Source organism: Aquarana catesbeiana, linkage group LG01 (assembly GCF_042186555.1).
Source record: "Aquarana catesbeiana isolate 2022-GZ linkage group LG01, ASM4218655v1, whole genome shotgun sequence".
NCBI lineage: Eukaryota > Metazoa > Chordata > Amphibia > Anura > Ranidae > Aquarana > Aquarana catesbeiana.
Window position 1 is genome coordinate 406124103 of NC_133324.1, and position 25812 is coordinate 406149914.

Below are 25812 nucleotides of genomic sequence, written 5' to 3' on the forward strand. Positions count from 1 at the left end.
GACACTTCTGCTGGTAAATGGTTGGTAAGGGGGATAAGACTGGCAGCAGCATATAAGATAGACTGAAGAGGCCATGGTCTGTTTAGAAGCAGGCCAAAGAGTAGGGAGTTGCAATAGTCAAGGCAAGACATATCAAGAGAGTGAAGTGGAAGTTTGGTGGTGTCATCGGTTAAGATGGGGCATTGTTTGGAAATCTAATTGAGGTGAAGGTAGCAAGATTTGGACAGTAAATAGTTGTGGGGCTGACAAGAGAGGACACAGTAAGAAGGAAGGGAACAATAGAATGGAGGTTAGCTTACAAAACCACCTGTTTGCTTTGAATTTCACAGGGTACCTCCAATTTTGCTGATATCAACTCTCAAGAGAAGCCTGAAACACTAGGCACTATTATTAGCTTGTATGGCAAATCCACTTCACTACAGGTACCTTTTGAATGGAAACCATTAGTTGATAGCATTAGAGCAGCATGACTATAAACAAGGACTATATAAAACCGACTCTGGTGGGACTCGAACCCACAACCTTTGAATTACCACACTAACTAGAAGTCCAATGCGCTATCCATTGCGCCACAGAGTTTAGAGGACCTTGCATGAGGAACTACTACTCAAGTCATAGCACATAAACACATCCTCATACTGGCTGGCACTAAATAACAGGGATGAGCTCAAGATCTGGTCCAGATACAGTTTAAGATTGAAATGTTCCTGTTTGGGCATTTGCCTTAGCGCTACTTTTTTGATCTTTAGGTGGGAACCGGAGGTGATGTTAAGTAGCAGTATTTGTACTGTTGATGTGTTGTTGGAAAAATGAAAAGTTCTGCTATTAGGTAATGGCGGGATAGAATTCCCTGAAGAGTTTCCAGGGATCAACTGAGGCCTAGAGAGTGGGAAATAGACATATAGATTGGAGTAGGGAATTTAAAAGGGTGGGAGAGACCCTGGGGAAATCCCATAGGCGAGCATTGGAAGAAGTGTTGAGGGAGCTAGCGAATAGGAATTCTTGGAAGGAGAGAACAGGGTGTTTTGTTTGATACCATCAGATAAGGTTGATGATGTAGCTAGGGGCAGAGTTGTGGGTGGCTTTTTATATTGTTAGTATTTTGAATTTGATTTGATGGGTGAACAGAAGTCAGGGAGAGATTGTCAGAGAGGTGGTGGCTGACACTTCTGCTGCTAAATGGTTGGTAAGGGGGATAAGACTGGCAGCAGCATATAAGATAGACTGAAGAGGCCATGGTCTGTTTAGAAGCAGGCCAAAGAGTAGGGAGTTGCAATAGTCAAGGCAAGACATATCAAGAGAGTGAAGTGGAAGTTTGGTGGTGTCATCGGTTAAGATGGGGCATTGTTTGGAAATCTAATTAAGGTGAAGGTAGCAAGATTTGGACAGTAAATGGTTGTGGGGCTGACAAGAGAGGACACAGTAAGAAGGAAGGGAACAATAGAACGAAGGTTAGCTTACAAATCCACCTCTTTGCTTTGAATTTCACAGGGTACCTCCAATTTTGCTGATATCAACTCTCAAGAGAAGCCTGAAACACTAGGCACTATTATTAGCTTGTATGGCAAATCCACTTCACTACAGCTACCTTTTGAATGGAATCCATTAGTTGATAGCATTAGAGCAGCATGACTATAAACAAGGACTATATAAAACCGACTCTGGTGGTAATTCAACCTTTGAATTACTACACCAACTAGAAGTCCAATGCGCTATCCATTGCGCCACAGAGCCCTCCCCTTGGGTGCGGTTTGAGGACCTTGCCTGAGGAACTACTACTCAAGTCATAGCACATAAACACATCCTCATATTGGCTGGCACTAAATAACAGGGATGAGCTCAAGATCTGGTCCAGATACAGTTTAAGATTGAAATGTTCCTGTTTGGGCATTTGTTAGAGGACCTAGCCTGAGAAACTACTACTCAAGTCATAGCACATAAACACATCCTCATACTGGCTGGCACTAAATAACAGGGATGAGCTCAAGATCTGGTCCAGATACAGTTTAAGATTGAAATGTTCCTGTTTGGGCATTTGCCTTAGCGTTACTTTTTTTGATCTTTAGGTGGGAACCGGAGGTGATGTTAAGTAGCAGTATTTGTACTGTTGATGTGTTGTTGGAAAAATGAAAAGTTCTGCTATTAGGTAATGGCGGGATAGAATTCCCTGAAGAGTTTCCAGGGATCAACTGAGGCCTAGAGAGTGGGAAATAGACATATAGATTGGTGTAGGGAATTTAAGAGGATGGGAGAGCCCCTGGGGAAATCCCATAGGCGAGCATTGGAAGAAGTGTTGAGGGAGCTAGCGAATAGGAATTCTTGGAAGGAGAGAACAGGGTGTTTTGTTTGATACCATCAGATAAGGTTGATGATGTAGCTAGGGGCAGAGTTGTGGGTGGCTTTTTATATTGTTAGTATTTTGAATTTGATTTGATGGGTGAACAGAAGCCAGGGAGAGATTGTCAGAGAGGTGGTGGCTGACACTTCTGCTGGTAAATGGTTGGTAAGGGGGATAAGACTGGCAGCAGCATATAAGATAGACTGAAGAGGCCATGGTCTGTTTAGAAGCAGGCCAAAGAGTAGGGAGTTGCAATAGTCAAGGCAAGACATATCAAGAGAGTGAAGTGGAAGTTTGGTGGTGTCATCGGTTAAGATGGGGCATTGTTTGGAAATCTAATTGAGGTGAAGGTAGCAAGATTTGGACAGTAAATGGTTGTGGGGCTGACAAGAGAGGACACAGTAAGATGGAAGGGAACAATAGAATGCAGATTAGCTTACAAATCCACCTCTTTGCTTTGAATTTCACAGGGTACCTCCAATTTTGCTGATATCAACTCTCAAGAGAAGCCTGAAACACTAGGCACTATTATTAGCTTATTTGGCAAATCCACTTCACTACAGCTACCTTTTGAATGGAATCCATTAATTGATAGCATTAGAGCAGCATGACTATAAACAAGGACTATATAAAACCGACTCTGGTGGGACTCGAACCCACAACCTTTGAATTACTATACCAACTAGAAGTCCAATGCGCTATCCATTGCGCCACAGAGCCCTCCACTTGGGTGCTGTTAGAGGACCTTGCCTGAGGAACTACTACTCAAGTCATAGCACATAAACACATCCTCATACTGGCTGGCACTAAATAACAGGGATGAGCTCAAGATCTGGTCCAGATACAGTTTAAGATTGAAATGTTCCTGTTTGGGCATTTGCCTTAGCGCTACTTTTTTTGATCTTTAGGTGGGAACCGGAGGTGATGTTAAGTAGCAGTATTTGTTCTGTTGATGTGTTGTTGGAAAAATGAAAAGCTCTGCTATTAGGTAATGGCGGGATAGAATTCCCTGAAGAGTTTCCAGGGATCAACTGAGGCCTAGAGAGTGGGAAATAGACATATAGATTGGAGTAGGGAATTTAAGAGGGTGGGAGAGCCCCTGGGGAAATCCCATAGGCGAGCATTGGAAAAAGTGTTGAGGGAGCTAGCGAATAGGAATTCTTGGAAGGAGAGAACAGGGTGTTTTGTTTGCTACCATCAGATAAGGTTGATGATGTAGCTAGGGGCAGAGTTGTGGGTGGCTTTTTATATTGTTAGTATTTTGAATTTGATTTGATGGGTGAACAGAAGCCAGGGAGAGATTGTCAGAGAGGTGGTGGCTGATACTTCTGCTGGTAAATGGTTGGTAAGGGGGATAAGACTGGCAGCAGCATATAAGATAGACTGAAGAGGCCATGGTCTGTTTAGAAGCAGGCCAAAGAGTAGGGAGTTGCAATAGTCAAGGCAAGACATATCAAGAGAGTGAAGTGGAAGTTTGGTGGTGTCATCGGTTAAGATGGGGCATTGTTTGGAAATCTAATTGAGGTGAAGGTAGCAAGATTTGGACAGTAAATGGTTGTGGGGCTGACAAGAGAGGACACAGTAAGAAGGAAGGAAACAATAGAATGCAGGTTAGCTTACAAATCCACCTCTTTGCTTTGAATTTCACAGGGTACCTCCAATTTTGCTGATATCAACTCTCAAGAGAAGCCTGAAACACTAGGCACTATTATTAGCTTGTATGGCAAATCCACTTCACTACAGGTACCTTTTGAATGGAATCCATTAGTTGATAGCATTAGATCAGCATGACTATAAACAAGGACTATATAAAACCGACTCTGGTGGGACTCGAACCCACAACCTTTGAATTACTACACTAACTAGAAGTCCAATGCGCTATCCATTGCGCCACAGAGCCCTCCCTTTGCGTGTGGTTAGAGGACCATGCCTGAGGAACTACTACTCAAGTCATAGCACATAAACACATCCTCATACTGGCTGGCACTAAATAACAGGGATGAGCTCAAGATCTGGTCCAGATACAGTTTAAGATTGAAATGTTCCTGTTTGGGCATTTGCCTTAGCGCTACTTTTTTTGATCTTTAGGTGGGAACCGGAGGTGATGTTAAGTAGCAGTATTTGTACTGTTGATGTGTTGTAAAAATGAAAAGTTCTGCTATTAGGTAATGGCGGGATAGAATTCCCTGAAGAGTTTCCAGGGATCGACTGAGGCCTAGAGAGTGGGAAATAGACATATAGATTGGAGTAGGGAATTTAAGAGGATGGGAGAGCCCCTGGGGAAATCCCATAGGCGAGCATTGGAAGAAGTGTTGAGGGAGCTAGCGAATAGGAATTCTTGGAAGGAGAGAACAGGGTGTTTTGTTTGATACCATCAGATAAGGTTGATGATGTAGCTAGGGGCAGAGTTGTGGGTGGCTTTTTATATTGTTAGTATTTTGAATTTGATTTGATGGGTGAACAGAAGCCAGGGAGAGATTGTCAGAGAGGTGGTGGCTGACACTTCTGCTGGTAAATGGTTGGTAAGGGGGATAAGACTGGCAACAGCATATAAGATAGACTGAAGAGACCATGGTCTGTTTAGAAGCAGGCCAAAGAGTAGGGAGTTGCAATAGTCAAGGCAAGACATATCAAGAGAGTGAAGTGGAAGTTTGGTGGTGTCATCGGTTAAGATGGGGCATTGTTTGGAAATCTAATTGAGGTGAAGGTAGCAAGATTTGGACAGTAAATGGTTGTGGGGCTGAAAAGAGAGGACACAGTAAGAAGGAAGGGAACAATAGAATGCAGGTTAGCTTACAAATCCACCTCTTTGCTTTGAATTTCACAGGGTACCTCCAATTTTGCTGATATCAACTCTCAAGAGAAGCCTGAAACACTAGGCACTATTATTAGCTTATTTGGCAAATCCACTTCACTACAGCTACCTTTTGAATGGAATCCATTAGTTGATAGCATTAGAGCAGCATGACTATAAACAAGGACTATATAAAACCGACTCTGGGGGGACTCGAACCCACAACCTTTCAATTACTACACTAACTAGAAGTCCAATGCGCTATCCATTGCGCCACAGAGCCCTCCCTTTGGGTGCGATTGGCGGACCTTGCCTGACAAACTACTACTCAAGTCATAGCACATAAACACATCCTCATACTGGCTGGCACTAAATAACAGGGATTAGCTCAAGATCTGGTCCAGATACAGTTTAAGATTGACTGAAACTATCCATTGCACCACAGATCCCTCCCATTGGGTGTGGTTAGAGGACCTTGCCTGAGGAACTACTACTCAAGTCATAGCACATAAACACATCCTCATACTGGCTGGCACTAAATAACAGGGATGAGCTCAAGATCTGGTCCAGATACAGTTTAAGATTGAAATGTTCCTGTTTGGGCATTTGCCTTAGCGCTACTTTTTTTGATCTTTATGTGGGAACCGGAGGTGATGTTAAGTAGCAGTATTTGTACTGTTGATGTGTTGTTGGAAAAATGAAAAGCTCTGCTATTAGGTAATGGCGGGATAGAATTCCCTGAAGAGTTTCCAGGGATCAACTGAGGCCTAGAGAGTGGGAAATAGACATATAGATTGGAGTAGGGAATTTAAGAGGAAGGGAGAGCCCCTGGGGAAATCCCATAGGCGAGCATTGGAAAAAGTGTTGAGGGAGCTAGTGAATAGGAATTCTTGGAAGGAGAGAACAGGGTGTTTTGTTTGATACCATCAGATAAGGTTGATGATGTAGCTAGGGGCAGAGTTGTGGGTGGCTTTTTATATTGTTAGTATTTTGAATTTGATTTGATGGGTGAACAGAAGCCAGGGAGAGATTGTCAGAGAGGTGGTGGCTGACACTTCTGCTGGTAAATGGTTGGTAAGGGGGATAAGACTGGCAGCAGCATATAAGATAGACTGAAGAGGCCATGGTCTGTTTAGAAGCAGGCCAAAGAGTAGGGAGTTGCAATAGTCAAGGCAAGACATATCAAGAGAGTGAAGTGGAAGTTTGGTGGTGTCATCGGTTAAGATGGGGCATTGTTTGGAAATCTAATTGAGGTGAAGGTAGCAAGATTTGGACAGTAAATGGTTGTGGGGCTGAAAAGAGAGGACACAGTAAGAAGGAAGGGAACAATAGAATGCAGGTTAGCTTACAAATCCACCTCTTTGCTTTGAATTTCACAGGGTACCTCCAATTTTGCTGATATCAACTCTCAAGAGAAGCCTGAAACACTAGGCACTATTATTAGCTTATTTGGCAAATCCACTTCACTACAGCTACCTTTTGAATGGAATCCATTAGTTGATAGCATTAGAGCAGCATGACTATAAACAAGGACTATATAAAACCGACTCTGGGGGGACTCGAACCCACAACCTTTCAATTACTACACTAACTAGAAGTCCAATGCGCTATCCATTGCGCCACAGAGCCCTCCCTTTGGGTGCGATTGGAGGACCTTGCCTGACGAACTACTACTCAAGTCATAGCACATAAACACATCCTCATACTGGCTGGCACTAAATAACAGGGATTAGCTCAAGATCTGGTCCAGATACAGTTTAAGATTGACTGAAACTATCCATTGCACCACAGATCCCTCCCATTGGGTGTGGTTAGAGGACCTTGCCTGAGGAACTACTACTCAAGTCATAGCACATAAACACATCCTCATACTGGCTGGCACTAAATAACAGGGATGAGCTCAAGATCTGGTCCAGATACAGTTTAAGATTGAAATGTTCCTGTTTGGGCATTTGCCTTAGCGCTACTTTTTTTGATCTTTATGTGGGAACCGGAGGTGATGTTAAGTAGCAGTATTTGTACTGTTGATGTGTTGTTGGAAAAATGAAAAGCTCTGCTATTAGGTAATGGCGGGATAGAATTCCCTGAAGAGTTTCCAGGGATCAACTGAGGCCTAGAGAGTGGGAAATAGACATATAGATTGGAGTAGGGAATTTAAGAGGAAGGGAGAGCCCCTGGGGAAATCCCATAGGCGAGCATTGGAAAAAGTGTTGAGGGAGCTAGTGAATAGGAATTCTTGGAAGGAGAGAACAGGGTGTTTTGTTTGATACCATCAGATAAGGTTGATGATGTAGCTAGGGGCAGAGTTGTGGGTGGCTTTTTATATTGTTAGTATTTTGAATTTGATTTGATGGGTGAACAGAAGCCAGGGAGAGATTGTCAGAGAGGTGGTGGCTGACACTTCTGCTGGTAATTGGTTGGTAAGGGGGATAAGACTGGCAGCAGCATATAAGATAGACTGAAGAGGCCATGGTCTGTTTAGAAGCAGGCCAAAGAGTAGGGAGTTGCAATAGTCAAGGCAAGTCATATCAAGAGAGTGAAGTGGAAGTTTGGTGGTGTCATCGATTAGGATGGTGCATTGTTTGGAAATCTAATTGAGGTGAAGGTAGCAAGATTTGGACAGTAAATGGTTGTGGGGCTGACAAGAGAGGACACAGTAAGAAGGAAGGGAACAATAGAATGCAGGTTAGCTTACAAATTCACCTCTTTGCTTTGAATTTCACAGGGTACCTCCAATTTTGCTGATATCAACTCTCAAGAGAAGCATGAAACACTCGTCACTATTATTAGCTTGTATGGCAAATCCTCTTCACTACAGGTACCTTTTGAATGGAATCCATTAGTTGATAGCATTAGAGCAGCATGACTATAAACAAGGACTATATAAAACCGACTCTGGTGGGACTCGAACCCACAACCTTTGAATTACTACACTAACTAGAAGTCCAATGCGCTATCCATTGCACCACAGAGCCCTCCCTTTGGGTGCGATTAGAGGACCTTGCCTGAGGAACTACTACTCAAGTCATAGCACATAAACACATCCTCATACTGGCTGGCACTAAATAACAGGGATGAGCTCAAGATCTGGTCCAGATACAGTTTAAGATTGAAATGTTCCAGTTTGGGCATTTGCCTTAGCGTTACTTTTTTTGATCTTTAGGTGGGAACCGGAGGTGATGTTAAGTAGCAGTATTTGTACTGTTGATGTGTTGTTGGAAAAATGAAAAGTTCTGCTATTAGGTAATGGCGGGCTAGAATTCCCTGAAGAGTTTCCAGGGATCAACTGAGGCCTAGAGAGTGGGAAATAGACATATGGATTGGTGTAGGGAATTTAAGAGGATGGGAGAGCCCCTGGGGAAATCCCATAGGCGAGCATTGGAAGAAGTGTTGAGGGAGCTAGCGAATAGGAATTCTTGGAAGGAGAGAACAGGGTGTTTTGTTTGATACCATCAGATAAGGTTGATGATGTAGCTAGGGGCAGAGTTGTGGGTGGCTTTTTATATTGTTAGTATTTTGAATTTGATTTGATAGGTGAACAGAAGCCAGGGAGAGATTGTCAGAGAGGTGGTGGCTGACACTTCTGCTGGTAAATGGTTGGTAAGGGGGATAAGTCTGGCAGCAGCATATAAGATAGACTGAAGAGGCCATGGTCTGTTTAGAAGCAGGCCAAAGAGTAGGGAGTTGCAATAGTCAAGGCAAGACATATCAAGAGAGTGAAGTGGAAGTTTGGTGGTGTCATCGGTTAAGATGGGGCATTGTTTGGAAATCTAATTGAGGTGAAGGTAGCAAGATTTGGACAGTAAATGGTTGTGGGGCTGACAAGAGAGGACACAGTAAGAAGGAAGGGAGCAATAGAATGCAGGTTAGCTTACAAATCCACCTCTTTGCTTTGAATTTCACAAGGTACCTCCAATTTTGCTGATATCAACTCTCAAGAGAAGCCTGAAACACTAGGCACTATTATTAGCTTGTATGGCAAATCCACTTCACTACAGCTACCTTTTGATTGGAATCCATTAGTTGATAGCATTAGAGCAGCATGACTATAAACAAGGACTATATAAAACTGACTCTGGTGGGACTCGAACCCACAACCTTTGAATTACTACACTAACTAGAAGTCCAATGCACTATCCATTGCACCACAGATCCCTCCCTTTGGGTGTGGTTAGAGGACCTTGCCTGAGGAACTACTACTCAAGTCATAGCACATAAACACATCCTCATACTGGCTGGCACTAAATAACAGGGATGAGCTCAAGATCTGGTCCAGATACAGTTTAAGATTGAAATGTTCCTGTTTGGGCATTTGCCTTAGCGCTACTTTTTTTGATCTTTATGTGGGAACCGGAGGTGATGTTAAGTAGCAGTATTTGTACTGTTGATGTGTTGTTGGAAAAATGAAAAGCTCTGCTATTAGGTAATGGCGGGATAGAATTCCCTGAAGAGTTTCCAGGGATCAACTGAGGCCTAGAGAGTGGGAAATAGACATATAGATTGGAGTAGGGAATTTAAGAGGAAGGGGGAGCCCCTGGGGAAATCCCATAGGCGAGCATTGGAAAAAGTGTTGAGGGAGCTAGCGAATAGGAATTCTTGGAAGGAGAGAACAGGGTGTTTTGTTTGCTACCATCAGATAAGGTTGATGATGTAGCTAGGGGCAGAGTTGTGGGTGGCTTTTTATATTGTTAGTATTTTGAATTTGATTTGATGGGTGAACAGAAGCCAGGGAGAGATTGTCAGAGAGGTGGTGGCTGACACTTCTGCTGGTAAATGGTTGGTAAGGGGGATAAGACTGGCAGCAGCATATAAGATAGACTGAAGAGGCCATGGTCTGTTTAGAAGCAGGCCAAAGAGTAGGGAGTTGCAATAGTCAAGGCAAGACATATCAAGAGAGTGAAGTGGAAGTTTGGTGGTGTCATCGGTTAAGATGGGGCATTGTTTGGAAATCTAATTGAGGTGAAGGTAGCAAGATTTGGACAGTAAATAGTTGTGGGGCTGACAAGAGAGGACACAGTAAGAAGGAAGGGAACAATAGAATGCAGGTTGCCTTAGCGTTACTTTTTTTGATCTTTAGGTGGGAACCGGAGGTGATGTTAAGTAGCAGTATTTGTACTGTTGATGTGTTGTTGGAAAAATGAAAAGTTCTGCTATTAGGTAATGGCGGGATAGAATTCCCTGAAGAGTTTCCAGGGATCAACTGAGGCCTAGAGAGTGGGAAATAGACATATAGATTGGAGTAGGGAATTTAAAAGGGTGGGAGAGACCCTGGGGAAATCCCATAGGCGAGCATTGGAAGAAGTGTTGAGGGAGCTAGCGAATAGGAATTCTTGGAAGGAGAGAACAGGGTGTTTTGTTTGATACCATCAGATAAGGTTGATGATGTAGCTAGGGGCAGAGTTGTGGGTGGCTTTTTATATTGTTAGTATTTTGAATTTGATTTGATGGGTGAACAGAAGTCAGGGAGAGATTGTCAGAGAGGTGGTGGCTGACACTTCTGCTGCTAAATGGTTGGTAAGGGGCATAAGACTGGCAGCAGCATATAAGATAGACTGAAGAGGCCATGGTCTGTTTAGAAGCAGGCCAAAGAGTAGGGAGTTGCAATAGTCAAGGCAAGACATATCAAGAGAGTGAAGTGGAAGTTTGGTGGTGTCATCGGTTAAGATGGGGCATTGTTTGGAAATCTAATTAAGGTGAAGGTAGCAAGATTTGGACAGTAAATGGTTGTGGGGCTGACAAGAGAGGACACAGTAAGAAGGAAGGGAACAATAGAATGGAGGTTAGCTTACAAAACCACCTGTTTGCTTTGAATTTCACAGGGTACCTCCAATTTTGCTGATATCAACTCTCAAGAGAAGCCTGAAACACTAGGCACTATTATTAGCTTGTATGGCAAATCCACTTCACTACAGGTACCTTTTGAATGGAATCCATTAATTGATAGCATTAGAGCAGCATGACTATAAACAAGGACTATATAAAACCGACTCTGGTGGAACTCGAACCCACAACCTTTGAATTACTACACCAACTAGAAGTCCAATGCGCTATCCATTGCGCCACAGAGCCCTCCCCTTGGGTGCGGTTAGAGGACCTTGCCTGAGGAACTACTACTCAAGTCATAGCACATAAACACATCCTCATACTGGCTGGCACTAAATAACAGGGATGAGCTCAAGATCTGGTCCAGATACAGTTTAAGATTGAAATGTTCCAGTTTGGGCATTTGCCTTAGCGTTACTTTTTTTGATCTTTAGGTGGGAACCGGAGGTGATGTTAAGTAGCAGTATTTGTACTGTTGATGTGTTGTTGGAAAAATGAAAAGTTCTGCTATTAGGTAATGGCGGGATAGAATTCCCTGAAGAGTTTCCAGGGATCAACTGAGGCCTAGAGAGTGGGAAATAGACATATAGATTGGAGTAGGGAATCCACTTTACTACAGGTACCTTTTGAATGGAATCCATTAGTTGATAGCATTAGAGCAGCATGACTATAAACAAGGACTATATAAAACCGACTCTGGTGGGACTCGAACCCACAACCTTTGAATTACTACACTAACTAGAAGTCCAATGCGCTATCCATTGCGCCACAGAGCCCTCCCTTTGGGTGTGGTTAGAGGACCTTGCCTGAGGAACTACTACTCAAGTCATAGCACATAAACACATCCTCATACTGGCTGGCACTAAATAACAGGGATGAGCTCAAGATCTGGTCCAGATACAGTTTAAGATTGAAATGTTCCAGTTTGGGCATTTGCCTTAGCGTTACTTTTTTTGATCTTTAGGTGGGAACCAGAGGTGATGTTAAGTAGCAGTATTTGTACTGTTGATGTGTTGTTGGAAAAATGAAAAGTTCTGCTATTAGGTAATGGCGGGATAGAATTCCCTGAAGAGTTTCCAGGGATCAACTGAGGCCTAGAGAGTGGGAAATAGACATATAGATTGGAGTAGGGAATTTAAAAGGGTGGGAGAGACCCTGGGGAAATCCCATAGGCGAGCATTGGAAGAAGTGTTGAGGGAGCTAGCGAATAGGAATTCTTGGAAGGAGAGAACAGGGTGTTTTGTTTGATACCATCAGATAAGGTTGATGATGTAGCTAGGGGCAGAGTTGTGGGTGGCTTTTTATATTGTTAGTATTTTGAATTTGATTTGATGGGTGAACAGAAGTCAGGGAGAGATTGTCAGAGAGGTGGTGGCTGACACTTCTGCTGCTAAATGGTTGGTAAGGGGGATAAGACTGGCAGCAGCATATAAGATAGACTGAAGAGGCCATGGTCTGTTTAGAAGCAGGCCAAAGAGTAGGGAGTTGCAATAGTCAAGGCAAGACATATCAAGAGAGTGAAGTGGAAGTTTGGTGGTGTCATCGGTTAAGATGGGGCATTGTTTGGAAATCTAATTAAGGTGAAGGTAGCAAGATTTGGACAGTAAATGGTTGTGGGGCTGACAAGAGAGGACACAGTAAGAAGGAAGGGAACAATAGAACGAAGGTTAGCTTACAAATCCACCTCTTTGCTTTGAATTTCACAGGGTACCTCCAATTTTGCTGATATCAACTCTCAAGAGAAGCCTGAAACACTAGGCACTATTATTAGCTTGTATGGCAAATCCACTTCACTACAGCTACCTTTTGAATGGAATCCATTAGTTGATAGCATTAGAGCAGCATGACTATAAACAAGGACTATATAAAACCGACTCTGGTGGTAATTCAACCTTTGAATTACTACACCAACTAGAAGTCCAATGCGCTATCCATTGCGCCACAGAGCCCTCCCCTTGGGTGCGGTTTGAGGACCTTGCCTGACGAACTACTACTCAAGTCATAGCACATAAACACATCCTCATATTGGCTGGCACTAAATAACAGGGATGAGCTCAAGATCTGGTCCAGATACAGTTTAAGATTGAAATGTTCCTGTTTGGGCATTTGTTAGAGGACCTAGCCTGAGAAACTACTACTCAAGTCATAGCACATAAACACATCCTCATACTGGCTGGCACTAAATAACAGGGATGAGCTCAAGATCTGGTCCAGATACAGTTTAAGATTGAAATGTTCCTGTTTGGGCATTTGCCTTAGCGTTACTTTTTTTGATCTTTAGGTGGGAACCGGAGGTGATGTTAAGTAGCAGTATTTGTACTGTTGATGTGTTGTTGGAAAAATGAAAAGTTCTGCTATTAGGTAATGGCGGGATAGAATTCCCTGAAGAGTTTCCAGGGATCAACTGAGGCCTAGAGAGTGGGAAATAGACATATAGATTGGTGTAGGGAATTTAAGAGGATGGGAGAGCCCCTGGGGAAATCCCATAGGCGAGCATTGGAAGAAGTGTTGAGGGAGCTAGCGAATAGGAATTCTTGGAAGGAGAGAACAGGGTGTTTTGTTTGATACCATCAGATAAGGTTGATGATGTAGCTAGGGGCAGAGTTGTGGGTGGCTTTTTATATTGTTAGTATTTTGAATATGATTTGATGGGTGAACAGAAGCCAGGGAGAGATTGTCAGAGAGGTGGTGGCTGACACTTCTGCTGGTAAATGGTTGGTAAGGGGGATAAGACTGGCAGCAGCATATAAGATAGACTGAAGAGGCCATGGTCTGTTTAGAAGCAGGCCAAAGAGTAGGGAGTTGCAATAGTCAAGGCAAGACATATCAAGAGAGTGAAGTGGAAGTTTGGTGGTGTCATCGGTTAAGATGGGGCATTGTTTGGAAATCTAATTGAGGTGAAGGTAGCAAGATTTGGACAGTAAATGGTTGTGGGGCTGACAAGAGAGGACACAGTAAGATGGAAGGGAACAATAGAATGCAGGTTAGCTTACAAATCCACCTCTTTGCTTTGAATTTCACAGGGTACCTCCAATTTTGCTGATATCAACTCTCAAGAGAAGCCTGAAACACTAGGCACTATTATTAGCTTATTTGGCAAATCCACTTCACTACAGCTACCTTTTGAATGGAATCCATTAATTGATAGCATTAGAGCAGCATGACTATAAACAAGGACTATATAAAACCGACTCTGGTGGAACTCGAACCCACAACCTTTGAATTACTACACCAACTAGAAGTCCAATGCGCTATCCATTGCGCCACAGAGCCCTCCCCTTGGGTGCGGTTAGAGGACCTTGCCTGAGGAACTACTACTCAAGTCATAGCACATAAACACATCCTCATACTGGCTGGCACTAAATAACAGGGATGAGCTCAAGATCTGGTCCAGATACAGTTTAAGATTGAAATGTTCCTGTTTGGGCATTTGCCTTAGCGCTACTTTTTTTGATCTTTAGGTGGGAACCGGAGGTGATGTTAAGTAGCAGTATTTGTACTGTTGATGTGTTGTTGGAAAAATGAAAAGTTCTGCTATTAGGTAATGGCGGGATAAAATTCCCTGAAGAGTTTCCAGGGATCAACTGAGGCCTAGAGAGTGGGAAATAGACATATATATTGGAGTAGGGAATTTAAGAGGATGGGAGAGCCCCTGGGGAAATCCCATAGGCGAGCATTGGAAGAAGTGTTGAGGGAGCTAGCGAATAGGAATTCTTGGAAGGAGAGAACAGGGTGTTTTGTTTGATACCATCAGATAAGGTTGATGATGTAGCTAGGGGCAGAGTTGTGGGTGGCTTTTTATATTGTTAGTATTTTGAATTTGATTTGATGGGTGAACAGAAGCCAGGGAGAGATTGTCAGAGAGGTGGTGGCTGACACTTCTGCTGGTAAATGGTTGGTAAGGGGGATAAGACTGGCAGCAGCATATAAGATAGACTGAAGAGGCCATGGTCTGTTTAGAAGCAGGCCAAAGAGTAGGGAGTTGCAACAGTCAAGGCAAGACATATCAAGAGAGTGAAGTGGAAGTTTGGTGGTGTCATCGGTTAAGATGGGGCATTGTTTGGAAATCTAATTGAGGTGAAGGTAGCAAGATTTGGACAGTAAATGGTTGTGGGGCTGACAAGAGAGGACACAGTAAGAAGGAAGGGAACAATAGAATGCAGGTTAGCTTACAAATCCACCTCTTTGCTTTGAATTTCACAGGGTACCTCCAATTTTGCTGATATCAACTCTCAAGAGAAGCTTGAAACACTAGGCACTATTATTAGCTTGTATGGCAAATCCACTTTACTACAGGTACCTTTTGAATGGAATCCATTAGTTGATAGGATTAGAGCAGCATGACTATAAACAAGGACTATATAAAACCGACTCTGGTGGGACTCGAACCCACAACCTTTGAATTACTACACTAACTAGAAGTCCAATGCGCTATCCATTGCGCCACAGAGCCCTCCCTTTGGGTGTGGTTAGAGGACCTTGCCTGAGGAACTACTACTCAAGTCATAGCACATAAACACATCCTCATACTGGCTGGCACTAAATAACAGGGATGAGCTCAAGATCTGGTCCAGATACAGTTTAAGATTGAAATGTTCCAGTTTGGGCATTTGCCTTAGCGTTACTTTTTTTGATCTTTAGGTGGGAACCGGAGGTGATGTTAAGTAGCAGTATTTGTACTGTTGATGTGTTGTTGGAAAAATGAAAAGTTCTGCTATTAGGTAATGGCGGGATAGAATTCCCTGAAGAGTTTCCAGGGATCAACTGAGGCCTAGAGAGTGGGAAATAGACATATAGATTGGTGTAGGGAATTTAAGAGGATGTGAGAGCCCCTGGGGAAATCCCATAGGCGAGCATTGGAAGAAGTGTTGAGGGAGCTAGCGAATAGGAATTCTTGGAAGGAGAGAACAGGGTGTTTTGTTTGATACCATCAGATAAGGTTGATGATGTAGCTAGGGGCAGAGTTGTGGGTGGCTTTTTATATTGTTAGTATTTTGAATTTGATTTGATAGGTGAACAGAAGCCAGGGAGAGATTGTCAGAGAGGTGGTGGCTGACACTTCTGCTGGTAAATGGTTGGTAAGGGGGATAAGTCTGGCAGCAGCATATAAGATAGACTGAAGAGGCCATGGTCTGTTTAGAAGCAGGCCAAAGAGTAGGGAGTTGCAATAGTCAAGACAAGACATATCAAGAGAGTGAAGTGGAAGTTTGGTGGTGTCATCGGTTAAGATGGGGCATTGTTTGGAAATCTAATTGAGGTGAAGGTAGCAAGATTTTGACAGTAAATGGTTGTGGGGCTGACAAGAGAGGACACAGTAAGAAGGAAGGGAGCAATAGAATGCAGGTTAGCTTACAAATCCACCTCTTTGCTTTGAATTTCACAAGGTACCTCCAATTTTGCTGATATCAACTCTCAAGAGAAGCCTGAAACACTAGGCACTATTATTAGCTTGTATGGCAAATCCACTTCAATACAGCTACCTTTTGATTGGAATCCATTAGTTGATAGCATTAGAGCAGCATGACTATAAACAAGGACTATATAAAACTGACTCTGGTGGGACTCAAACCCACAACCTTTGAATTACTACACTAACTAGAAGTCCAATGCACTATCCATTGCACCACAGATGCCTCCCTTTGGGAGTGGTTAGAGGACCTTGCCTGAGGAACTACTACTCAAGTCATAGCACATAAACACATCCTCATACTGGCTGGCACTAAATAACAGGGATGAGCTCAAGATCTGGTCCAGATACAGTTTAAGATTGAAATGTTCCTGTTTGGGCATTTGCCTTAGCGCTACTTTTTTTGATCTTTATGTGGGAACCGGAGGTGATGTTAAGTAGCAGTATTTGTACTGTTGATGTGTTGTTGGAAAAATGAAAAGCTCTGCTATTAGGTAATGGCGGGATAGAATTCCCTGAAGAGTTTCCAGGGATCAACTGAGGCCTAGAGAGTGGGAAATAGACATATAGATTGGAGTAGGGAATTTAAGAGGAAGGGGGAGCCCCTGGGGAAATCCCATAGGCGAGCATTGGAAAAAGTGTTGAGGGAGCTAGCGAATAGGAATTCTTGGAAGGAGAGAACAGGGTGTTTTGTTTGATACCATCAGATAAGGTTGATGATGTAGCTAGGGGCAGAGTTGTGGGTGGCTTTTTATATTGTTAGTATTTTGAATTTGATTTGATGGGTGAACAGAAGTCAGGGAGAGATTGTCAGAGAGGTGGTGGCTGACACTTCTGCTGCTAAATGGTTGGTAAGGGGGATAAGACTGGCAGCAGCATATAAGATAGACTGAAGAGGCCATGGTCTGTTTAGAAGCAGGCCAAAGAGTAGGGAGTTGCAATAGTCAAGGCAAGACATATCAAGAGAGTGAAGTGGAAGTTTGGTGGTGTCATCGGTTAAGATGGGGCATTGTTTGGAAATCTAATTAAGGTGAAGGTAGCAAGATTTGGACAGTAAATGGTTGTGGGGCTGACAAGAGAGGACACAGTAAGAAGGAAGGGAACAATAGAACGAAGGTTAGCTTACAAATCCACCTCTTTGCTTTGAATTTCACAGGGTACCTCCAATTTTGCTGATATCAACTCTCAAGAGAAGCCTGAAACACTAGGCACTATTATTAGCTTGTATGGCAAATCCACTTCACTACAGCTACCTTTTGAATGGAATCCATTAGTTGATAGCATTAGAGCAGCATGACTATAAACAAGGACTATATAAAACCGACTCTGGTGGTAATTCAACCTTTGAATTACTACACCAACTAGAAGTCCAATGCGCTATCCATTGCGCCACAGAGCCCTCCCCTTGGGTGCGGTTTGAGGACCTTGCCTGAGGAACTACTACTCAAGTCATAGCACATAAACACATCCTCATATTGGCTGGCACTAAATAACAGGGATGAGCTCAAGATCTGGTCCAGATACAGTTTAAGATTGAAATGTTCCTGTTTGGGCATTTGTTAGAGGACCTAGCCTGAGAAACTACTACTCAAGTCATAGCACATAAACACATCCTCATACTGGCTGGCACTAAATAACAGGGATGAGCTCAAGATCTGGTCCAGATACAGTTTAAGATTGAAATGTTCCAGTTTGGGCATTTGCCTTAGCGTTACTTTTTTTGATCTTTAGGTGGGAACCGGAGGTGATGTTAAGTAGCAGTATTTGTACTGTTGATGTGTTGTTGGAAAAATGAAAAGTTCTGCTATTAGGTAATGGCGGGATAGAATTCCCTGAAGAGTTTCCAGGGATCAACTGAGGCCTAGAGAGTGGGAAATAGACATATAGATTGGTGTAGGGAATTTAAGAGGATGTGAGAGCCCCTGGGGAAATCCCATAGGCGAGCATTGGAAGAAGTGTTGAGGGAGCTAGCGAATAGGAATTCTTGGAAGGAGAGAACAGGGTGTTTTGTTTGATACCATCAGATAAGGTTGATGATGTAGCTAGGGGCAGAGTTGTGGGTGGCTTTTTATATTGTTAGTATTTTGAATTTGATTTGATAGGTGAACAGAAGCCAGGGAGAGATTGTCAGAGAGGTGGTGGCTGACACTTCTGCTGGTAAATGGTTGGTAAGGGGGATAAGTCTGGCAGCAGCATATAAGATAGACTGAAGAGGCCATGGTCTGTTTAGAAGCAGGCCAAAGAGTAGGGAGTTGCAATAGTCAAGGCAAGACATATCAAGAGAGTGAAGTGGAAGTTTGGTGGTGTCATCGGTTAAGATGGGGCATTGTTTGGAAATCTAATTGAGGTGAAGGTAGCAAGATTTTGACAGTAAATGGTTGTGGGGCTGACAAGAGAGGACACAGTAAGAAGGAAGGGAGCAATAGAATGCAGGTTAGCTTACAAATCCACCTCTTTGCTTTGAATTTCACAAGGTACCTCCAATTTTGCTGATATCAACTCTCAAGAGAAGCCTGAAACACTAGGCACTATTATTAGCTTGTATGGCAAATCCACTTCACTACAGCTACCTTTTGATTGGAATCCATTAGTTGATAGCATTAGAGCAGCATGACTATAAACAAGGACTATATAAAACTGACTCTGGTGGGACTCGAACCCACAACCTTTGAATTACTACACTAACTAGAAGTCCAATGCACTATCCATTGCACCACAGATCCCTCCCTTTGGGTGTGGTTAGAGGACCTTGCCTGAGGAACTACTACTCAAGTCATAGCACATAAACACATCCTCATACTGGCTGGCACTAAATAACAGGGATGAGCTCAAGATCTGGTCCAGATACAGTTTAAGATTGAAATGTTCCTGTTTGGGCATTTGCCTTAGCGCTACTTTTTTTGATCTTTATGTGGGAACCGGAGGTGATGTTAAGTAGCAGTATTTGTACTGTTGATGTGTTGTTGGAAAAATGAAAAGCTCTGCTATTAGGTAATGGCGGGATAGAATTCCCTGAAGAGTTTCCAGGGATCAACTGAGGCCTAGAGAGTGGGAAATAGACATATAGATTGGAGTAGGGAATTTAAGAGGAAGGGGGAGCCCCTGGGGAAATCCCATAGGCGAGCATTGGAAAAAGTGTTGAGGGAGCTAGCGAATAGGAATTCTTGGAAGGAGAGAACAGGGTGTTTTGTTTGCTACCATCAGATAAGGTTGATGATGTAGCTAGGGGCAGAGTTGTGGGTGGCTTTTTATATTGTTAGTATTTTGAATTTGATTTGATGGGTGAACAGAAGCCAGGGAGAGATTGTCAGAGAGGTGGTGGCTGACACTTCTGCTGGTAAATGGTTGGTAAGGGGGATAAGACTGGCAGCAGCATATAAGATAGACTGAAGAGGCCATGGTCTGTTTAGAAGCAGGCCAAAGAGTAGGGAGTTGCAATAGTCAAGGCAAGACATATCAAGAGAGTGAAGTGGAAGTTTGGTGGTGTCATCGGTTAAGATGGGGCATTGTTTGGAAATCTAATTGAGGTGAAGGTAGCAAGATTTGGACAGTAAATAGTTGTGGGGCTGACAAGAGAGGACACAGTAAGAAGGAAGGGAACAATAGAATGCAGGTTAGCTTACAAAACCACCTGTTTGCTTTGAATTTCACAGGGTACCTCCAATTTTGCTGATATCAACTCTCAAGAGAAGCCTGAAACACTAGGCACTATTATTAGCTTGTATGGCAAATCCACTTCACTACAGGTACCTTTTGAATGGAATCCATTAGTTGATAGCATTAGAGCAGCATGACTATAAACAAGGACTATATAAAACTGACTCTGGTGGGACTCGAACCCACAACCTTTGAATTACTACACTAACTAGAAGTCCAATGCGCTATCCATTGCGCCACAGAGCCCTCCCTTTGGGTGCGATTAGAGGACCTTGCCTGAGGAACTACTACTCAAGTCATAGCACATAAACACATCCTCATACTGGCTGGCACTAAATAACAGGGATGAGCTCAAGATCTGGTCCAGATACAGTTTAAGATTGAAATGTTCCAGTTTGGGCATTTGCCTTAGCGTTACTTTTTTTGATCTTTAGGTGGGAACCGGAGGTGATGTTAAGTAGCAGTATTTGTACTGTTGATGTGTTGTTGGAAAAATGAAAAGTTCTGCTATTAGGTAATGGCGGGATAGAATTCCCTGAAGAGTTTCCAGGGATCAATTTTGCTGATATCAACTCTCAAAGGAAGCCTGAAACACTAGGCACTATTATTAGCTTGTATGGCAAATCCACTTTACTACAGGTACCTTTTGAATGGAATCCATTAGTTGATAGCATTAGAGCAGCATGACTATAAACAAGGACTATATAAAACCGACTCTGGTGGGACTCGAACCCACAACCTTTGAATTACTACACTAACTAGAAGTCCAATGCACTATCCATTGCACCACAGATCCCTCCCTTTGGGTGTGTTTAGAGGACCTTGCCTGAGGAACTACTACTCAAGTCATAGCACATAAACACATCCTCATACTGGCTGGCACTAAATAACAGGGATGAGCTCAAGATCTGGTCCAGATACAGTTTAAGATTGAAATGTTCCTGTTTGGGCATTTGCCTTAGCGCTACTTTTTTTGATCTTTATGTGGGAACCGGAGGTGATGTTAAGTAGCAGTATTTGTACTGTTGATGTGTTGTTGGAAAAATGAAAAGCTCTGCTATTAGGTAATGGCGGGATAGAATTCCCTGAAGAGTTTCCAGGGATCAACTGAGGCCTAGAGAGTGGGAAATAGACATATAGATTGGAGTAGGGAATTTAAGAGGATGGGAGAGCCCCTGGGGAAATCCCATAGGCGAGCATTGGAAAAAGTGTTGAGGGAGCTAGCGAATAGGAATTCTTGGAAGGAGAGAACAGGGTGTTTTGTTTGATACCATCAGATAAGGTTGATGATGTAGCTAGGGGCAGAGTTGTGGGTGGCTTTTTATATTGTTAGTATTTTGAATTTGATTTAACGGGTGAACAGAAGCCAGGGAGAGATTGTCAGAGAGGTGGTGGCTGACACTTCTGCTGGTAAATGGTTGGTAAGGGGGATAAGACTGGCAGCAGCATATAAGATAGACTGAAGAGGCCATGGTCTGTTTAGAAGCAGGCCAAAGAGTAGGGAGTTGCAATAGTCAAGGCAAGACATATCAAGAGAGTGAAGTGGAAGTTTGGTGGTGTCATCGGTTAAGATGGGGCATTGTTTGGAAATCTAATTGAGGTGAAGGTAGCAAGATTTGGACAGTAAATGGTTGTGGGGCTGACAAGAGATGACACAGTAAGAAGGAAGGGAACAATAGAAAGCAGGTTAGCTTACAAATCCACCTCTTTGCTTTGAATTTCACAGGGTACCTCCAATTTTGCTGATATCAACTCTCAAGAGAGGCCTGAAACACTAGGCACTATTATTAGCTTATTTGGCAAATCCACTTCACTACAGCTACCTTTTGAATGGAATCCATTAGTTGATAGCATTAGAGCAGCATGACTATAAACAAGGACTATATAAAACCGATTCTGGTGGGACTCGAACCCACAACCTTTGAATTACTACACCAACTAGAAGTCTAATGCGCTATCCATTGCGCAACAGAGTTTAGAGGACCTTGCCTGAGGAACTACTACTCAAGTCATAGCACATAAACACATCCTCATACTGGCTGGCACTAAATAACAGGGATGAGCTCAAGATCTGGTCCAGATACAGTTTAAGATTGAAATGTTCCTGTTTGGGCATTTGCCTTAGCGCTACTTTTTTTGATCTTTAGGTGGGAACCGGAGGTGATGTTAAGTAGCAGTATTTGTACTGTTGATGTGTTGTTGGAAAAATGAAAAGCTCTGCTATTAGGTAATGGCGGGATAGAATTCCCTGAAGAGTTTCCAGGGATCAACTGAGGCCTAGAGAGTGGGAAATAGACATATAGATTGGAGTAGGGAATTTAAGAGGATGGGAGAGCCCCTGGGGAAATCCCATAGGCGAGCATTGGAAAAAGTGTTGAGGGAGCTAGCGAATAGGAATTCTTGGAAGGAGAGAACAGGGTGTTTTGTTTGATACCATCAGATAAGGTTGATGATGTAGCTAGGGGCAGAGTTGTGGGTGGCTTTTTATATTGTTAGTATTTTGAATTTGATTTGATGGGTGAACAGAAGCCAGGGAGAGATTGTCAGAGAGGTGGTGGCTGACACTTCTGCTGGTAAATGGTTGGTAAGGGGGATAAGACTGGCAGCAGCATATAAGATAGACTGAAGAGGCCATGGTCTGTTTAGAAGCAGGCCAAAGAGTAGGGAGTTGCAATAGTCAAGGCAAGACATATCAAGAGAGTGAAGTGGAAGTTTGGTGGTGTCATCGGTTAAGATGGGGCATTGTTTGGAAATCTAATTGAGGTGAAGGTAGCAAGATTTGGACAGTAAATGGTTGTGGGGCTGACAAGAGATGACACAGTAAGAAGGAAGGGAACAATAGAATGCAGGTTAGCTTACAAATCCACCTCTTTGCTTTGAATTTCACAGGGTACCTCCAATTTTGCTGATATCAACTCTCAAGAGAAGCCTGAAACACTAGGCACTATTATTAGCTTATTTGGCAAATCCACTTCACTACAGCTACCTTTTGAATGGAATCCATTAGTTGATAGCATTAGAGCAGCATGACTATAAACAAGGACTATATAAAACCAACTCTGGTGGGACTCGAACCCACAACCTTTGAATTACTACACCAACTAGAAGTCCAATGCGCTATCCATTGCGCCACAGAGCCCTCCCCTTGTGTACAGTTAGAGGACCTTGCCTGAGGAACTACTACTCAAGTCATAGCACATAAACACATCCTCATACTGGCTGGCACTAAATAACAGGGATGAGCTCAAGATCTGGTCCAGATACAGTTTAAGATTGAAATGTTCCTGTTTGGGCATTTGCCTTAGCGCTACTTTTTTGATCTTTAGGTGGGAACCGGAGGTGATGTTAAGTAGCAGTATTTGTACTGTTGATGTGTTGTTGTAAAAATGAAAAGTTCTGCTATTAGGTAATGGCGGGATAGAATTCCCTGAAGAGTTTCCAGGGATCAACTGAGGCCTAGAGAGTGGGAAATAGACATATAGATTGGAGTAGGGAATTTAAGAGGATGGGAGAGCCCCTGGGGAAATCCCATAGGCGAGCATTGGAAGAAGTGTTGAGGGAGCTAGCGAATAGGAATTCTTGGAAGGAGAGAACAGGGTGTTTTGTTTGATACCATCAGATAAGGTTGATGATGTAGCTAGGGGCAGAGTTGTGGGTGGCTTTTTATATTGTTAGTATTTTGAATTTGATTTGATGGGTGAACAGAAGCCAGGGAGAGATTGTCAGAGAGGTTGTGGCTGACACTTCTGCTGGTAAATGGTTGGTAAGGGGGATAAGACTGGCAGCAGCATATAAGATAGACTGAAGAGGCCATGGTCTGTTTAGAAGCAGGCCAAAGAGTAGGGAGTTGCAATAGTCAAGGCAAGACATATCAAGAGAGTGAAGTGGAAGTTTGGTGGTGTCATCGGTTAAGATGGGGCATTGTTTGGAAATCTAATTGAGGTGAAGGTAGCAAGATTTGGACAGTAAATGGTTGTGGGGCTGACAAGAGAGGACACAGTAAGAAGGAAGGGAACAATAGAATGCAGGTTAGCTTTCAAATCCACCTCTTTGCTTTGAATTTCACAGGGTACCTCCAATTTTGCTGATATCAACTCTCAAGAGAAGCCTGAAACACTAGGCACTATTATTAGCTTATTTGGCAAATCCACTTCACTACAGCTACCTTTTGAATGGAATCCATTAGTTGATAGCATTAGAGCAGCATGACTATAAACAAGGACTATATAAAACCAACTCTGGTGGGACTCGAACCCACAACCTTTGAATTACTACACCAACTAGAAGTCCAATGCGCTATCCATTGCGCCACAGAGCCCTCCCCTTGTGTACAGTTAGAGGACCTTGCCTGAGGAACTACTACTCAAGTCATAGCACATAAACACATCCTCATACTGGCTGGCACTAAATAACAGGGATGAGCTCAAGATCTGGTCCAGATACAGTTTAAGATTGAAATGTTCCTGTTTGGGCATTTGCCTTAGCGCTACTTTTTTGATCTTTAGGTGGGAACCGGAGGTGATGTTAAGTAGCAGTATTTGTACTGTTGATGTGTTGTTGTAAAAATGAAAAGTTCTGCTATTAGGTAATGGCGGGATAGAATTCCCTGAAGAGTTTCCAGGGATCAACTGAGGCCTAGAGAGTGGGAAATAGACATATAGATTGGAGTAGGGAATTTAAGAGGATGGGAGAGCCCCTGGGGAAATCCCATAGGCGAGCATTGGAAGAAGTGTTGAGGGAGCTAGCGAATAGGAATTCTTGGAAGGAGAGAACAGGGTGTTTTGTTTGATACCATCAGATAAGGTTGATGATGTAGCTAGGGGCAGAGTTGTGGGTGGCTTTTTATATTGTTAGTATTTTGAATTTGATTTGATGGGTGAACAGAAGCCAGGGAGAGATTGTCAGAGAGGTTGTGGCTGACACTTCTGCTGGTAAATGGTTGGTAAGGGGGATAAGACTGGCAGCAGCATATAAGATAGACTGAAGAGGCCATGGTCTGTTTAGAAGCAGGCCAAAGAGTAGGGAGTTGCAATAGTCAAGGCAAGACATATCAAGAGAGTGAAGTGGAAGTTTGGTGGTGTCATCGGTTAAGATGGGGCATTGTTTGGAAATCTAATTGAGGTGAAGGTAGCAAGATTTGGACAGTAAATGGTTGTGGGGCTGACAAGAGAGGACACAGTAAGAAGGAAGGGAACAATAGAATGCAGGTTAGCTTTCATATCCACCTCTTTGCTTTGAATTTCACAGGGTACCTCCAATTTTGCTGATATCAACTCTCAAGAGAAGCCTGAAACACTAGGCACTATTATTAGCTTGTATGGCAAATCCACTTCACTACAGCTACCTTTTGATAGCACTATATAAAACTGACTCTGGTGGGACTCGAACCCACAACCTTTGAATTACTACACTAACTAGAAGTCCAATGCACTATCCATTGCACCACAGATCCCTCCCTTTGGGGGTGTTTAGAGGACCTTGCCTGAGGAACTACTACTCAAGTCATAGCACATAAACACATCCTCATACTGGCTGGCACTAAATAACAGGGATGAGCTCAAGATCTGGTCCAGATACAGTTTAAGATTGAAATGTTCCTGTTTGGGCATTTGCCTTAGCGCTACTTTTTTTGATCTTTAGGTGGGAACCGGAGGTGATGTTATGTAGCAGTATTTGTACTGTTGATGTGTTGTTGGAAAACTGAAAAGTTCTGCTATTAGGTAATGGCGGGATAGAATTCCCTGAAGAGTTTCCAGGGATCAACTGAGGCCTAGAGAGTGGGAAATAGACATA

At 43.1% G+C, this 25812-nt stretch overlaps 13 non-coding genes across 13 annotated transcripts; all 13 read right to left on the reverse strand.

Moving 5' to 3' along the window:
- Positions 1-494: 494 nt before the first annotated feature.
- On the reverse strand, positions 495-579 carry TRNAR-UCU (transfer RNA arginine (anticodon UCU)). Its single transcript is given in 2 exon segments — positions 495-530; positions 543-579. It is a non-coding gene; the product is annotated as a tRNA-Arg (tRNA).
- A 2394-nt stretch (positions 580-2973) lies between these two features.
- TRNAR-UCU (transfer RNA arginine (anticodon UCU)) lies at positions 2974-3058 on the reverse strand. Its single transcript is given in 2 exon segments — positions 2974-3009; positions 3022-3058. It is a non-coding gene; the product is annotated as a tRNA-Arg (tRNA).
- A 1095-nt stretch (positions 3059-4153) lies between these two features.
- Positions 4154-4238, reverse strand: TRNAR-UCU (transfer RNA arginine (anticodon UCU)). Its single transcript is given in 2 exon segments — positions 4154-4189; positions 4202-4238. It is a non-coding gene; the product is annotated as a tRNA-Arg (tRNA).
- A 1092-nt stretch (positions 4239-5330) lies between these two features.
- On the reverse strand, positions 5331-5415 carry TRNAR-UCU (transfer RNA arginine (anticodon UCU)). Its single transcript is given in 2 exon segments — positions 5331-5366; positions 5379-5415. It is a non-coding gene; the product is annotated as a tRNA-Arg (tRNA).
- A 1261-nt stretch (positions 5416-6676) lies between these two features.
- TRNAR-UCU (transfer RNA arginine (anticodon UCU)) lies at positions 6677-6761 on the reverse strand. Its single transcript is given in 2 exon segments — positions 6677-6712; positions 6725-6761. It is a non-coding gene; the product is annotated as a tRNA-Arg (tRNA).
- Positions 6762-8022: 1261 nt separating this feature from the next.
- TRNAR-UCU (transfer RNA arginine (anticodon UCU)) lies at positions 8023-8107 on the reverse strand. The gene is given in 2 exon segments: positions 8023-8058; positions 8071-8107. It is a non-coding gene; the product is annotated as a tRNA-Arg (tRNA).
- A 3009-nt stretch (positions 8108-11116) lies between these two features.
- Positions 11117-11201, reverse strand: TRNAR-UCU (transfer RNA arginine (anticodon UCU)). Its single transcript is given in 2 exon segments — positions 11117-11152; positions 11165-11201. It is a non-coding gene; the product is annotated as a tRNA-Arg (tRNA).
- A 445-nt stretch (positions 11202-11646) lies between these two features.
- On the reverse strand, positions 11647-11731 carry TRNAR-UCU (transfer RNA arginine (anticodon UCU)). The gene is given in 2 exon segments: positions 11647-11682; positions 11695-11731. It is a non-coding gene; the product is annotated as a tRNA-Arg (tRNA).
- A 2412-nt stretch (positions 11732-14143) lies between these two features.
- TRNAR-UCU (transfer RNA arginine (anticodon UCU)) lies at positions 14144-14228 on the reverse strand. The gene is given in 2 exon segments: positions 14144-14179; positions 14192-14228. It is a non-coding gene; the product is annotated as a tRNA-Arg (tRNA).
- Positions 14229-15323: 1095 nt separating this feature from the next.
- TRNAR-UCU (transfer RNA arginine (anticodon UCU)) lies at positions 15324-15408 on the reverse strand. The gene is given in 2 exon segments: positions 15324-15359; positions 15372-15408. It is a non-coding gene; the product is annotated as a tRNA-Arg (tRNA).
- Positions 15409-20180: 4772 nt separating this feature from the next.
- On the reverse strand, positions 20181-20265 carry TRNAR-UCU (transfer RNA arginine (anticodon UCU)). Its single transcript is given in 2 exon segments — positions 20181-20216; positions 20229-20265. It is a non-coding gene; the product is annotated as a tRNA-Arg (tRNA).
- Positions 20266-23073: 2808 nt separating this feature from the next.
- Positions 23074-23158, reverse strand: TRNAR-UCU (transfer RNA arginine (anticodon UCU)). The gene is given in 2 exon segments: positions 23074-23109; positions 23122-23158. It is a non-coding gene; the product is annotated as a tRNA-Arg (tRNA).
- A 1094-nt stretch (positions 23159-24252) lies between these two features.
- Positions 24253-24337, reverse strand: TRNAR-UCU (transfer RNA arginine (anticodon UCU)). Its single transcript is given in 2 exon segments — positions 24253-24288; positions 24301-24337. It is a non-coding gene; the product is annotated as a tRNA-Arg (tRNA).
- Between the last annotated feature and the right edge of the window lie 1475 nt (positions 24338-25812).